Below are 14944 nucleotides of genomic sequence, written 5' to 3' on the forward strand. Positions count from 1 at the left end.
AGAGATGAAATTTGTTTATGATCTTTATCCCCAAACTATGTCAGACTGTAGTAAATCTGTATGTACACTTGAAGCAGCTAACTGAATATGTCCTCACATTTTTTCTCCCTGCATTATGATGGGATTGTTTGTATAAAAGGCAAACATGTGTAAAGGGTCTTGTATTGTAAATCTAAAATATAATGATTCTGGAAAAAGAATGTATCATTCTAGAACACTCTTCCTATAGTCAAATAAAGTCTTGAAATAGCTGAATGTGTAGGTCATTGATTCTTATTTAGCTTGGTAATTGAAGCCATTAAGCTGATCCACTAAGTAAGAAAAAGGGCGAAGTGTTTGATCATCAATGAAATCTCAGAAAAATAGTCATGTTTAATTTAAATATCATAAGCAGAAGCCAGTTATCAATTTTCCAGTAAAATAACTTGAAGTTGTGATCAACAAGAATCTGTGAATTTAAGATTAACTGAAGAATCTTTTTTAAAAATACTGATAGATAAGTACTATCAGTCCACTCAGCCCACATTATAAGAACAAGGCAAGATGGCAGCTGACTGAGTGGATGTGATTATGTGTAACAGGCACTTTGCTGCTTCATTACATACACGCTCACATTTGAGTCTCAAAGTAACACATTGGGTGGATTTTATTATTACCATTTCAGAGATGAGAAAATGAAGGCTCAGAGGTATCGCCTTCTCTCTCGCACAACTTGTAAGGAATGGAAAAAGGTTTTTGAACTTAGATTTGTTTAACTCCAAAGTCAAGAAAAGGCTGCAATATTTGAAGAAGAAACCCCCTTGATGGAAGTAGCATAAAGTTATCGCAAGGAAAGGAGTCAGGAGGCCTTCTGTTTGGATGTCCTGACGCAGGTTTCAATGAAGATCATTCCCCTGTAGTTGCATAGTGTCTGGGGTCTTAAAAGCTTGTGAGCGGACATCCAACAGTTGGTCTCTATTCACCTGGAGCAACAGAAGAAAAAGGAGAGTCAGGAATAGGAGGAGGATGTGAAATGTGTGGCTAATTTCCTCCATGAACAACTGCCTCATTTGCCATGAGACCAGAAGAAATGGATGGTGCCCGGCTACCATTACGGAACATTTTTATCAAAGATTACATAGAAGAATCCTGTCAAGGCCCCTGCTGCCGGTAGGCGATGTCCGACTGGAGCTGTCACCGCCGCCGCCGCCGCTGCCACTGCCGGCTGTGAGTGGAGTTCCAGTCGGCTCGTCCGGGTGTCTCATGGCCACTACCAGCTCCTTGCTGCCTGACTGGCTGCACCTGCTGCTGTGCTTCCTGGGTGTCTTTGTCTGCTATTTCTACTATGGGATACTGCAGGAAAAGATAACAAGAGGAAAGTATGGGGAGGGAGCCAAGCAAGAGAAATTTACCTTTGCCTTAACTTTGGTCTTCATCCAATGTGTGACCAATGGTGTATTTGCCAAGATCTTGATCCAGTTTTTTGACACTGCTGGGGTGGATCATACCCGGAGCTGACTCTGTGCTGCCTGTTCTGTCTCCTATCTGGGTGCGATGGTCTCCAGCAACTCAGCACTACAGTTTGTCAACTACCCAACTCAGGTCCTTGGTAAATCCTGCAAGCCAATTCCAGTCATGCTCCTTGGGGTGACCCTCTTGAAGAAGAAGTACCCACTGGCCAAGTACCTGTGTGTGCTGCTAATTGTGGCTGGCATGGCCCTGTTCATGTACAAACCTGAGAAAGTAGTCGGGATGGAAGAACACACAATTGGCTATGGAGAGCTGCTCCTGCTCTGACCCTGGATGGACTGACAGGTGTTTCCCAGGATCACATGCAGGCTCATTACCAAACAAGCTCCAACCACATGATGTTGAATGTCAACCTTTGGTTGACATTGCTGCTGGGAGCTGGAATCCTGTTCACTGAGGAGCTCTGGGAGTTTGTGAGCTTTGCTGAGAGGTATCCTGCCATCATCTATAACATCCTGCTATTTGGCCTGACCAGTGCCCACCCACTGCATGGGGCTGATAGGGTTGGCGAAGAGGATCACAGAGGCCAAAACGGTGAAGAACTTTTGAGTTGTGGTGATGATGGAGCAGGTCAGCAGACCAACTTTTGAGTTGTGGTGATGATGGAGCAGGTCAGCAGACCAAAATATACAACTGTCATGAAGATGAAGCTTTGACCCAGTGCACTGGTCAGGCCAAATAGCAGGATGTTATAGATGATGGCAGGATACCTCTCAGCAAAGCTCACAAACTCCCAGAGCTCCTCAGTGAACAGGATTCCAGCTCCCAGCAGCAATGTCAACCAAAGGTTGACATTCAACATCATGTGGTTGGAGCTTGTTTGGTAATGAGCCTGCATGTGATCCTGGGAAACACCTGTCAGTCCATCCAGGGTCAGAGCAGGAGCAGCTCTCCATAGCCAATTGTGTGTTCTTCCATCCCAACTACTTTCTCAGGTTTGTACATGAACAGGGCCATGACAGCCACAATTAGCAGCACACACAGGTACTTGGCCAGTGGGTACTTCTTCTTCAAGAGGGTCACCCCAAGGAGCATGACTGGAATTGGCTTGCAGGATTTACCAAGGACCTGAGTTGGGTAGTTGACAAACTGTAGTGCTGAGTTGCTGGAGACCATCGCACCCAGATAGGAGACAGAACAGGCAGCACAGGAGACAGGGACATACACACAATAAAATGTTAGTAAGGATGACTCCCTGGGGAAGCAAAGTATGTGTGAGCAAATACTTGATGTTTTGCATTTTCAGGGCTTTTAATGGGCTATATTTTCTTATCAGTTATAAGCTGATTAGTCACAAGGGAAGAAGTGTCTCTTTGAAAAACTGCTAGCAACATATTGATCTTAAAACACTGAAAAAACGTGATGAAATGGAAAATAATTGGTGAGTAGAGGCAAAAGTGCTTTACCCCTTTGTCCTTTTTCATGAACGTGGTAGTCATCCAATACTCAGTTACACATGATTTATTGCTGATGCCGTTGGCCATGTCTTATATGTTGAATTCATTTGTCCACTAAAACTTACAGTTAAAGATCATTTATAAAGAATATTTGCAATTGATGGTATCCATGGACACGATTCAATTCAAAAATATTTTGGAGGAGCCCATAAACAACAATTAACATTTATTGAGCTTCCTTTGTGCACCAGGCCTTTACCAAGCCTGTGCCACAGAAAAGAACTCTCCACCTTGTGGAGGAGGCCTGCATAAACATATTAAATTATAATTGAACTAATTTTTAATGGGATCTTCATTAACATTTTAGGAACTAAAGGAGGGTAGATTGTCTAAGTGTTAATGACTATTCCATTAAAATGGGTTCAATCGTCACATGAATTTGTGAAAATGAAGTGGTACTTCTCATAGCTTTCAATATGCTGTCATGCATTGTGAATCTCCAGAAGGATCATGCATACTATGTTGCCCAAACTTGTTAGACCAATGACACCTTTCTTCATGGACCATTTTTATGAAAACCACATTGAGATTTGCTGGTGATAGAGATAAAACAAATACAGAAAATGGCAAAAATCCAACGTGGAATAAGATAAACAGGCTAAAAGAAGTACATACTGTCACTGTTAACACCCCGGATATAGCCCATAAATCACAAGACAGCAGAAAGAACAGCGACCACTGCAGTTTGCACTATCTTAGAGGATTTTCACAACCTTGCTGTGCCAGTCACTGTCATCAAAGGAAACAATCTGATAGCTCACAGGCATTGGCTCTTGCATAGCGATAAATATCTCAAGACCCCCATCCCATCACCATAGCAGCCCTATCCGTAATTAGCAATTGTAACAGCTCTGGTGTAGCAGCCTCTTTTGTGCAAGCCCACATTATTGCAGAACTATTGCTCAAGCTTCCAAAATGAAGCAACGATAGCACCACCTGGTGGCAACTACATTCTCCTGTGCAGTCCTGCCCTGCTTTGAGCCACAATGGTAAGCAATCTGAATGCCAAGGTCTCATCGCTGCAAGTATTGTCCTCATTTTCAGAAACAAAAGCAACATGATTACACAGAATTTGTACAGTAATAAACATATTTTTATCTCGATGAAAAAAAGCCCCAAATCCAGTGGCAAATTTTCATAAACATAATAAGCAGGAAAATAGGAACTAGAAAGTGGAAATAGAATCATGTTTGGTTTTAAGAAAATTAACTATGCCTCCCCATAGACTCTTTTCTAAGATCTACTTTAACTGAACTTAATACTGTCAATGGTAGTGAGTAAATAAGTAGATAAATATGATATATGTTTTTGGTAGCTGCTGTGGAGTCAACTCTGACTCATGGAGACCTAGGTACAACAGAACTAAACATTGCCCAGTCCTATGTCATTCTCACAATTACTGGCATGTTTGAGTTCATTGTTGCAGCTATTGTGGCAATCCTTCTATGTCCTCGCTGGCCATCTGCTTCACCAAACGTGATGTCCTCCTCTAGCAATTGACTAGTCTTTCCTGATGACTTGTCCAAAGCAAGTGAGTCAAACAATTTTCTGTTGTGATCCATAAGGTTTTCACTGGCTAGTTTTCAAAAGTAGATCACTAAGCTTCCTTCCTAGTTTGTCTTAGTCTGGATGCTCCACTGAAACCTGCCCACCATGGGAGGCATAGCTTCCAACATCACAGCAACATGCAAGCCACCACAGTATGACAAACTGACAGACAGGTAGTGGACTAATTCTAGTAATTATATCTTAATTCCGGTATGCATTTTTATTTTCTTTAAATACTTTCATGTTATCTGTATGTCCATATTTCTTTCTTCCTCCTCTCAGCCCATTTCATCTTACTCTGTTCTCTTATCATTTTTATCTTTGATGTGGTCCATAGCTTCTTGAATTATATTGAGACAAATCAGATTCTATTTAAATTTTATTTATCTTTTCTATGATAAATATTCCTCAAAACTACACTGATTGTTCCTATGCCATTTGAATGCTATGAAAGCCTTATTTTGTGCTAGAGTCTCCTTTCACAGTCTCTGATTTGTTTTCATATCTCTGTTTTCATATCCTTGAACAAGGCAGTCCTGCTTGGGCCCTGGGTTTGGTGGCTTCTCCTTGGGTCCTTCAACATCTCTCTAGTATTTGTAGAGTGCTGTCAAATCAAAAGCTAAAAGACTGGTTGATAATAATCTACATTACCATTCAGTGATACAGCACCTCGATGTGACTGAAAAGAAAAATCAGTGGGAAGCCCCAGGAGGCAAAAATCTACCCCTGCGTAGTTTCTTCTGTGTTTTGTTGAGCTTGTGACATGAAGGAGGAGCCTTTCTCTATCAAATCTTATCTTTGGCTTGACCTCACCACAGATGCACAGGGTGGCTGTTCCTGGAGCAGCTGTTCTCTGTGTCAGGGGAACTCCTAAGGCCTCTCTGGCTTTCTGCTTAGTAGAGCTCTAAGAGACCCTGGCTTCCCAGTTCCTTCCACTGTTTTCTGATTATGTTGTTCTTCACTGGAAAAAGGAATTTCAGGAGGTGTGTATTCCCCAGTGTTCACCAGCCTGCCATCACCTATATCCTCTGACTGTCCAAATTAGAATATGCCAGAAATGACAAGATGAGGAGGAATGATGTTGTATTCATCATCAAAAAGAACATTTCAAGATCTATCCTGAAGTACAAAGCCATCAGTGATAGGATAATATCCTTAAGCCTACAAGGAAGACCAGTTAATACAACTATAATTCAAATTTATGCACTAAATACTAAGGCCAAAGATGAAGAAATTGAATATTTTTACCCACTTTTGCAGTCTGAAATTGATCAAACATGCAATCAGGATCCATTTATAATTACTGGTGATTGGAATATGAAAGTTGGAAGCAAAAAAGAAGGATTGGTAGTTGGAAAATATGGCCTTGGTGATAGAAATGATGCCAGAGATTGCATGATAGAATTTTGCAAGACCAATGACTTCTTCGTTGCAAATATCTTTTTTCAACAATATAAATGGTGACTATAAACACGGACCTTGCTGGATGGAATACACAGGAACCGAATCGATTACATCTTCGGAAAGAGATTATGGAAAAGCTCAATATCGTCAGTCAGAATAAGGCCAGGGGCTGACTGCAGAACAGATCATCAATTGCTCGTATGCAAATTCAAGTTGAAGCTGAAGAAAATTAGAACAAGTATATCCCACCTGAATTAGAGACCATCTCAAGAATAGATTTGACGCACTGAACACGAATTCTGAAAGGACATCATACGTGAAGAAAGCAAGAGGTCATTAAAAAGACACGAAAGAATGAAAGACCAAAATGTATGTCAGAAGAGACTCTGAAACTTGTTCTTGAACACTCAGTAGCTAGAAAGAAAGGAAGAAATGGTGAAGTAGAAGCTGAACATACGATTTTAAAGGGCAACTTGAGAAGACAAAGTAAAGTCTTATATGTGCAAAGACCTGGAGGTAGAAAACCAAAAGGGAAGAACACGCTCAGCAATTCTCAAGCTGAAAGAACTGAAGAAAAAATTCAAGCCTCGAGTTGCAAAAGTGAAGGATTCTGTGGGCAAAATACTGAACAACGCAGGAAGCATCAAAAGAAGATGGAAGGAATGAACAGTCACTGTACAAAATGAATTGGTCAACATTCAGTCATTTCAGGAGGTGGTATATGATCAAGAACCAATGATACTGAAGGAAGAAGTCCAAGCTGCACTGAAGACATTGACAAAAAACAAGGCTCCAGGAATTGACAGAATATCAACTGACATGTTTCAACAAAGAGATGCAGCACTGGAAGTGCTCACCTGTCTATGCCAAGAAATTTAGAAGACAGCTACCTGACCAACTGACTGGAAGCGATCCATGTTTATACCTATTCCCAAGAAAGGTGATCAACCGAATGTGGAAATTATCAAACAATATCATTAACATCACACTTAAGTACAATTTTGCTGAAGACCATTCAAAAGCAGTTGCAGCAGTACATTGACAGGTAACTGCCAGAAACTCAAGCCAAATTCAGAAGAAGACATCTAACAAGGGATATCATTGCTGATGTCAGATAGATTATGGATGAAAGCAGAGAATACCAGAAAGATGTTTACCTGTGTTTTATTGACTACGCAAAAGCATTCAACTGTGTGGATCATAACAAATCATGGATAACATAACAAAGAATGGGAATCTCAGAACACTTAGTTGTGTTCTTAAGGAACTGTACATAGATCAAGAGGCAGCTGTTCGAACAGAAGAAGAGGATATTGCGTGGTTTGAAGTCAGGAAACGTGTTTGTCAGGGTTGTATCTTTTCACCATACTTATTCAATCTGTATGCTGAGCAAATAATCTGAGAAGCTGGACTATATGAAGAAGAATGGGGCATCAGGATTGGAGAAAGACTCAGTAACAACCTGCTTTATGCAGATGACACAACCTTGGTTGCTGAAAGTGAAGAGGACTTGAAGTACTTACTGAAGAAGATCAAAGACTACAGCCTTCAGTATGGATTACACCTCAACATAAAGAAAACAGAAATCCTCACACCTGGACCAATAAGTGACATCATGATAAACAGAGAAAAGATTGAAGTTGTCAAGGATTTCATTTTACTTGGATCCACAATCAACAGCCATGGAAGCAGCACCAAAAAATCAAATGACTCATTATATTGGGCAAATCTGCTGCAAACACCTCTTTAAAGTGTTAAAAAGCAAAGATGTCACTTTGAAGACTGCGGTGCACCTGACCAAAGCCATGGTGTTTCAGTTGCCCCATATGTATGCAAAAGCTGCACAACGAATAAGGAAGACCGAAGAACTGATGCCTTTGAATTACGGTGCTGGTGAAGAATATTGAATATACGATGGACTGCCAAAAGAATGAACAAATGTGTCTTAGAAGAAGTACAGCCAGAATCCTCCTTAGAAGCAAGGATGGCAAGACTTCGTTCCACATACTTTGGACATGTTATCAGGAGGGACCAGTCCCTGGAGAAGGACACCATGCTTGGTAAAGTAGAGGGTCAGCAAAAAAGAGGAAGGCTTTCAATGAGATAGATTGACACCGTGGCTGCAAGAATGGGCTCAAGCATAACAATGATCATGAGGATGGCGCAGGACTGGGCTCTGTTTCATTCTGTTGTATAGGGACACTATGAATCGGAAGTAACTTGATGGCACCTAACAACAACAACATAGGCACATTTCTAAAGATTGCCCCTAACATTCCCATCCCAAGATTATTCAATCAGACACTAATCTAAGTGCTGCTGCAAAGAGATTTTGCTGATGTAATTAAGGTCCCTAATCAGTTGACTTTAAGAGATGAAGATTATCCAGGTGGTCCTGATATAATTACATGAGCCCTTTAAAAGCAAAAGAGGAAGTCAGGGAGATTTGAAGCACAAGAATAATTCGATGCCTTGTTGCTGGCTTGAAGATGGAAGAGCCCACATGAGAAGGAATGTGGGTAGGCTCTAGGAGAAGAGAGTAGTCTCCAGCTGCAGCAAGCAAGGAACTAGGAACCTCAGAACCTACAACTGCAAAGAACTAGATTCTACCAACAACTCAAATGAGCCTGGAAATGGAGTCTTTCCCAAGACCCCCAGATAAGGGTCCATCCCAGCCAACATCTTGATTTTGGCACTGTGAGACCCTGAGCAGAGAAACTAGCAGAGCCTGTGCCAGACTTCTGAGCTACAGAAATGTGAGCTAATGAATGGGTATTCAAATAGAACAAGAGGATATTGCATGGTTTAAAGTCAGGAAACATGTTTGTCAGGGTTGTATCCTTTCACCATACTTATTGAAGATGGAAGAGCCCACATAGCTGCTATGTTACAGCAACAACAGAAAACTAACAGAGTGTGTTCGTGGGGTTCTTCTAGCATCTCCTCTGATCTCTTGCTGAGGTTGTGCAACTTTCTTGGGAAGGGAGGTGCAAGTCAGTCTTCTACATTGGTCTTCAATCCAGTCCTATCAGAACAAAATGTAGCAAAATTTCTTGATACTGTGTTTTCATTTTGTTGTTGTTGTGTGCCGTCAAGTCAATTCCAACTCATAGCAACACTAAGGGACAGAGTAGAACTGCTTCATAGGGTTTTCTAGGATGCAGTCTTTATAGGAGCAGATCACCAGGTCTTTCTCCCACAGAGCAGCTGGATGGATTTGAACCACTGACCTTTCTGTTAGCAGCTGAGCATGTAACCAGTAAAGCTCAGAAATAAATTAATTAATTTGCACAATATCATATAGCTATTCACTTTCAGCACTCAGATGTGAACGCAAGTCCAAAGCCAATCTTTTTCAACAATACTAAGTTTCAGTGATATGATTCTGCCTAAACTAAGAACATTAAATACATGGCAATCATTTTGCCACTTCCCTCTCCTGTACCTGTGGCAGACATCTCCAATCCATCACAGAACTGTTGCACTGAGTCCAGATGAAGCCTCAGAATCCTTCTAAAACAGAATTCCAGAGCCTGAGATTAGTTCCAGTGCTTGAAGTTAGTATAAGAAGTGAAAAATTTGCCATCCCAGGCCTGATCCATGTAGGTTCTCCACCACCTTTTTTTATCTATCCGTCTCCTCCTTCCCTTCCTCCAGTCTACAAAACATCTCTTTGACTTTTGATTTTTAGTCTACCCAGACCCTTAACCCTTAACCTGAAATACTACAAATCCAAAAGATCCTCATTTCGGTAATTACAGCCCTTAGGAGACTTAAAAAAACAAAGACAAGTTTTAGGATAACCCTGAATCGCCATGAGTCAGAATCAACTCGACAGCAATGGGTTTAGTTTTTTGGTTATCGTAGTAGAGTGAGAGCCACATAGAAGATAGGTATTGTAGTGATACAAACTTGGCTTAAGAGCTGAATTTTTTTACCAAGTCTCACCTAGCTCCTGAGAAACCCCTCTCCCCAGCACAACATTGCACAATCCTTTGAGTTTAAGCCCCACTCCCAACATGGTCTTTGGATTCACCGCAGCATGACAAAGGATGAGCAACAGTACCAGAACAGATGTAATAAATCAGCCTATCACTGTAGTCTGGACGTTTTGAAGAAGGCTTTCCTATCCTCCCAGACTAGACCATGTCTACCAGGTATATGACCTCATAGCACTATGTCCTTCCCCTCATAAAACATACCACCTTTATTACAGTTCAAATTTTCAAGTATCTGAGTCTACTTCCTTCTCCAGACCCTCAGCTCCATGAATGAAGACTATCATTGTATTTACCCACCACTGTCTTCTAGCACCTTGCACAATGTCTGGAACATGGTAGACACCCAAAATATTATTTGGTCATTCTTTATTCTAAGATGCTTCCCTTCGTCCCTACCCCCCAATTTTCCCCTCATGAGCTTGGCATCTTGTGGTATTATTTCTATAAGCACTGAAGGATCTAGGCTTTTCTAGACAGCTTTAACTTTTCATCAATAGGTCATCAGGCAGATTGTTGTTGTTGTTAGGTGCCATCAAGTACGTTCCAACTCATAGCTACCCTGTAAGACAGAATACAACGGCCCCATAGGGCTTCCTAGGCTATAATCTTTACATGAGAAGGTCATCAGGTCTTTTCTCTCACAGAATTACTGGTGGTTTTGAGTAAGTGACCTTTTGGTTAGCAGTCGAGCACTTAACCATTGTACCGCCAGGGCTCCTTACACCAGGTAGATATTTAGAATTATTTAAATTTTGCATAGCACCTGTCTTAGTTATCTAGTGCTGATATAACAGAAATACTACAAGTGGATGGCTTCAACAAAGAGAAGCTTATTCTCTCACAGTCTAGGAGGCTAGAAGTCCAAATTCAGGGCATCAGCTCCAGGGGAAGTCTTTCTCTGTCAGCTCTGGAGGAAGGTCCTTTTCATCAATCTTCTCCTGGACTAGGAGCCTCTCTGTGGAGGAACCCTGGGTCCAAAGGACACACTCTGCTCCTGGCACTGCATTCCTCATGGTATGAGGTCCCCAACTCTCTGCTCGCTTCCCTTTCGTTTTATCTCTTGTAAGATAAAAGGTGATGCAGTCCACACCCCAGGGAAACTCTTTTTACATTGCATCAGGGATGTGACCTGAGTAAGGGTTTTACATCCCACACTAATCCTCTTTAATATAATCTAATCTTGCCTTATTAACCACAGGCAGAGATTAGGATTTACAACACATAGGAAAATTACATCAATCACAAAATGGAGGACAACCACACAATACTGAGAATCATGGCCTAACCAAGTTGACACATATTTTGGGGGGACAAAATTCAATCCATGACACTCCACTCTTTGGCCCCCCAAAATTCATGTCCTTGACACATGTAAAATACATTCACCCTATCATATCATAGCAAAAGTCTTGATCAACTCAAAGTCCAAAATCCAAATATCCTTCCTCATCTTTGAAATCTAGAATACGAGTTGTCTGCTTCCAAAGTACAATGGTGCAAGTATAATGGTGCAAGGTAGACATTTTCATTACAAACAGGAGAAGTTGGAGGGAAAGAAGGCATAACAGACATCAAGCAAGTTAGCTGAACGCATGATATTAGCCCAAGTCTTGAAAATAACCCTCTGTTCTCTGAGACCTTTCGCCCAATAGCTCTGCCCTCTAGACTGTAGGTATTGGCCACACTCTTCAGATTCTGAGTGGAGGCCCCTCAGCCTTGGCTTCAGCTCTACCTTCCAGGCCCACTGGAATGGTAACTCTGCTCCCTCAGCTTTAGGTGGCTCCATTCTCCTAGTCCATATGAGTGGCGACTACACCCTTACAAACTCAAGAGGCCAAGGCTCCACCCTTTGAGATCCCAGACGGCATGGCCATACCCTTTGAGACTGAGGCAGCTCTACTTCCTGTGTTCCTTGTCTCTTCAGCTTCTTCTCCTGGTTCCTTGGCCTCTTGGCTCCTTGGGACCCACCACCCAAGTCTGCTCTGCTGGGGCAAGTGTTCCAAAGCTCTGTAGCTCCACTGTTAAGTGCCTGGAGGCACCCTACTCTGCCAGGAAGCCTCCTGCCCAAAGGCACTCAGTTCTCTTGCTCTGTGGGTCAGCTCCAGTGCCATCTCCCACTGGTCTCCTGGTTCTGCCACTGCCGGTCCTCTGCTGCTGCTTCTCATGATCTACTCTCCTCACTTCCTTCTGAGCCCTCTATCCACTCACAGTTTCAAAACTGCTTCCACCTTTTATGTATCTGTTAGAGCAGCACCCCACTTTCAATACCAAATTCCTTTCTTAGTTATCTAGTGCTGCTATAACAAATACCACAAGTGGATGGCTTCAGCAAACAGAAGTTTATTCTTTCACAGTCTAGGAGGCTAGAAGTCCAAATTCAGGGCATCAGCTCCAGGGAAAGGCTTTCTCTGTCGGCTCTGAAGGAAAGTCCTTGTCATCGATCTCCCCCTGGACTAGGAGCTTCTCTGCACAGGAACCCTGGGTCCACAGGACACATATTTTTGGGAGACACAATTAAATCCACAAAAGCACCAATTATGGGAAAGGGGAAAACAAGGAGCAGGGGTTATGGCTGAGTGGCTCTTTTAGTAAATGAGAACCTTTGATCTTGAGGTAGGGCAGCTCTGTTGTTACCAGGTACCCAGGCTTCTACTCCCTTATTGGTCTGCCATCCATAACGTATTAATTCACAGTCTAAAATGACTGCTTTACTTCTTGAAGATGCAGTTTTACATTGAGAAATGATTTTTGAATTAAGAAATTTGACTGAAATGTTGCCTTTGCCACTGTGTGATCTTATAAAAGTCACTTTATCCTTCTAGGCCTTAGTTTTCTGGTCTATCTTCTGAGGGATATAGACTACATGGCCTCTAAGGACTCTCCAAGCCCTGAGTTCTGTGATTTAATAAAGGAAATGTTAAGTCAATCAATTTGTCAGGCACAGTTGACTTCCTACTGCAATACCCATTCCACCTGCCTTTCTTGCTAACAGCCTGACCCTTACTTCACCCCCAATATGGAGGCTAATGCCAAATTCTCACTCTCCCAGCCTCCCCTGCAGCCAGAAAATGTGAGTGTGGCCACATGCTTGCCAAAGGGATCTGAAGGGAAGTCTGCAGGCTTGAGTTTTCCTCCCAAATAAAAAGAGATGTCAAGAGAACTTCTTGCTGCATGTGGATGCAGTTATATTAGGATATACTTCTTGGAGTAGCAATGACAGCCATTTTGTGGCCTTGAGCACACCAACCTGAACAAAAACCAGCTTGATAAAGAAGAAAAATGGAAAGATTGGGGTTTTTTTAAAGGTTTTTAATGATATTGTTAAGCTGTTGAAACCAACTCTGGAACTATTTTTCTCTTGGAAAGAGAAAAAGAAACCAATTGTGAATCCTGTATCTGAGCTCCTTGTATTCCACTTCGTTAGTCTATGGCAAGTTCTCACCAGCTAGTCTACTTTTACTATCAAAATAGTGGTCTTTGCTGATTGTTCAGATTCCACTAGAGAGGCTCAGTGTGCAGAGCCACCAAATTTTGGGGTCTATTAAAGGAAACATGCTTTAAAAAGAGTTTCAGCACAGTGTTGTTTAACATACCTATTCAAAAACAGAAAGTGGTTATATGAGCATGGGCTATGAGCAGAGAGCCTGGGTTTGAAACTTACCCCACCACTTATTACTGCTGTGATAGCAGAAAAGTCACTAAAAACTCTACCTCAGTTTCCTTACTTGTTGAGGTAGGAAATGAGTCTATTACTGGTATCTACTTCAGGGATTGTTCTGAGGATTAAATTACTTAACATATAATGTGCATAGAACAAACAGTGCCTGGCACAGAGTAGGTGCTCCATACAAGTTAGTAATTACCTAATACCACTGGTTGTATAACTTTGGGTAGGTTCCTTAAACTCTCGGAGTTCTAGTTTCTCATCTGTAAAATGAGAACAATAATGCTGCACTCAGCTCTTGTAAGAGTTAATGATGATATCTAGTATACTGCTATAACAGAGTGACTCAATAAAAGTTATCCCATTCTCACTGAAATTAGGATTTCTCTGTTGGCATATCAACAAAGTGTAAAATGTTTTTAGAGAATTATTGTTATTACAGGAGATCTTGTGCTGCTGAAAGAATTTATGGGATGCATTTTTTTAAATTTTGTTACATTTAAAGGAAACTGGAGGAGTAGTTGGGTGACACAGTTAACACACTTGTGGGCAGTGAAGCTGAAAGAGGAAAGAATTATAATCTGATTAAGCAGTTTAATCAATAGTCCTCTGCTTTCTGCATACTTTTGAACAAGTTACTTGTGACTAGTTTACTTACTGGTTAAAAAAAAAAAGTAGGAATACATTCATCTCCTTTATTCTTAGAAGAATTGACATAAACTGTGTATTTGAAATACCTGGAACATAGTAGGCCTGCTATAAGTCAGAGGTATTATTTACAACATTACCTTTAGCAGCTGTTTTGGAAATATGGCCAGGAGGTGGGATGTAGATAAAAAATGACAATGTTTCCTTTAAAATATCTCTTAGCTCTTTATTCCTACAAGAGGCCATGGGCTCAACCTGAAGAAAACTCAAAGATTAAAGAGAGCTGAAGAAAGAATTGGAATGTTCCCATCTCAGCCAGGAGCCAGTGAGATGGCCTGGGGCAAGTCGCTTAACCTCTCAGTTCTCACATCCATTTTATTTACCAAAAACATCCTAACTTGAGGGTCCAATTGATGAAAGAAAAGGAAGAAAGAAGAAACCTTAGAAAATATTGTTAAACAAGTTATTTCACATGCAACCCCATAGAATATGGGAATTAAAACAATAGCTAGTTCATAAAAGCCAAGCAGGATGTCTTTATAGACAGAAGAGCCCATTAAACTTAAACAAACTGAAATGTTTATCATGTTGTTATTGTTGTTAGGTGCCGTCTAGTCAATTCCAACTTATAGCAACCCCATGTACAACCATACAAAACACTGCCAAGTCCTGCATCATCCTCACAATCGTTGTTATGCTTGAGCCCATTGTTG

At 41.4% G+C, this 14944-nt stretch overlaps 1 pseudogene; it reads left to right on the forward strand.

Annotated features, from left to right (window-relative positions):
• Nucleotides 1-1222: 1222 nt before the first annotated feature.
• LOC105756599 (solute carrier family 35 member B1 pseudogene) lies at nt 1223-4358 on the forward strand (annotated as a pseudogene).
• The last annotated feature ends 10586 nt before the right edge of the window (nt 4359-14944 follow it).

The sequence above is a fragment of the Trichechus manatus genome, unplaced genomic scaffold (assembly GCF_000243295.1).
Source record: "Trichechus manatus latirostris isolate Lorelei unplaced genomic scaffold, TriManLat1.0 scaffold00091, whole genome shotgun sequence".
Lineage (NCBI taxonomy): Eukaryota > Metazoa > Chordata > Mammalia > Sirenia > Trichechidae > Trichechus > Trichechus manatus.